This window comes from Echinops telfairi, unplaced genomic scaffold (assembly GCF_000313985.2).
Source record: "Echinops telfairi isolate 266 unplaced genomic scaffold, ASM31398v2 ScPeMD7_29;HRSCAF=101, whole genome shotgun sequence".
Lineage (NCBI taxonomy): Eukaryota > Metazoa > Chordata > Mammalia > Afrosoricida > Tenrecidae > Echinops > Echinops telfairi.
This window is the reverse complement of record NW_022103926.1, coordinates 7,889,263-7,890,967: the sequence shown is the minus strand read 5'-3', so window position 1 is coordinate 7,890,967 and position 1,705 is coordinate 7,889,263.

The following is a 1,705-nucleotide window of genomic DNA, read 5'->3' as shown; positions in this document are numbered from 1 at the left end:
CTTTTACTTTTATTTTTATTAGTTGGGATTTAATACATATAACATATCATTCCATACTTTAATCATGTCAAGTAGAATTGTACAATGGTTACCATAATTTGTTTCCAATCATTATTTCTCTACATGAATTCCTTGACATTGTTTCCCTTTTGTCCCTCCACCACCACTATAACCTCCTCCTTCCGAACCCTTTATTCTATTTGCTGTCCCTATAATTCATCAATCCTGGGTTTCATATACTGATAAATGGAAAAGCATATAACACAGTTTGCAGAAGGTGAGTTCCATTGACATGGCACCTCTGAGATACACTCCACTGTGAACAAAAAACACACAAAACAATACAAACCAAAAATTCAGAAAATGTTTGCAACCAGATCAGGTCCAGCCTGCATCATAGGGGGAATCTACTGACACAGTTTTACCCATTAAAGTCACATTTTTGCCTTTGATCTTCTATACGCCTCTCTCTCATGCACTCTGTTTAGTGACCACTTTCCTCCCATCCCTCAATTTTAGATAGGGGAGTTCACTGGAAGCTTATTTGCTATGTAGTTCCACAAATTAATTTTGGGCTCCCACTGCCATGCATTGCCTTCTGCACACTGGATTCTCAAATTGTAGACCCTGATACTGATCCCTCCTTCGACTGGATTATATGGGTCCAAATCCAATGGTAACTGATGATGGTGTGCTTCTTCCATGTGGACTAAGTTGACATCTCTCTTAGATGGCTGATTGTTTGGAGACAAGACTTTAAGACCCCAGACACTATTTTATGTAAATTCTTTTCACCATCTAAACTCTTTGCTATAGGACCTGTATCTTCTGTGTTCACTTCCTGAGTGTGAGTATCGAACAGGGCTGTGATGTAAGACTTAATTTTTCTTAAGTTGGAGCTAGGATTAGTGCAAGCCCAATACCCATTCCTGGATTTATGCTTTTTTTCACCCGTTTAATTTGCTATAACTTTGGAGTTAATACTTATGTCATATCATTCCATTGTTCAATCATTTCAAACAGAATTGTACATTTGCTTCCATAATCAGTCTCCAAACACACTTTTCCTTCCTGGATTCCTTGATATCATCTCCCTTCTATCTGCCCTGCCTTCTATATCCCCCTTCCCCTCAAAACCCTTGTTCTACCTGCTTTCCCCATAGGTTCAGCAACCCTATAGGGAAAGGGTTTCATTTGCAGAAAACCAGAGAAACAAATAGCACAACTACAGGAGGGTGCCTCCCAGTGGCAATTCACCGCTGAGATACACCCTAATATGGACAAGCATAAGCAACATATGGATTGTCGGAGTAATGTGAATATTAATACAGCATATAAGGTGTTGATGTAGCAAGGCCTTTCCAGTTCTTAGTGGGAAGAAAACCAACAACCACAGCCCACAAACTTGAGACCATCACAGGTATGACAGCATCCAGAAACCAACACACTGAAAACAGTACGCAAAACATTACAAATACAACGGATAAATGAAGACAAGAATAAACTTCTCTCTCTCGCTCTCTCTCTCTCTCTCTCTCTCTCTCTCTCTCACTGAGTTAGTTAATTATGCCAGCCTGGCCGATAATCACATGTGGTGCTGGTTGAAAGGCAGAGGGATAAATGGGTGGTGAAGCCTCGCCTTTCTAGTTCTCGGGTCTCTTGTTTTGTGATGGTTGCATCGGGTGCAGCTGCCTTAGCAGTTCCC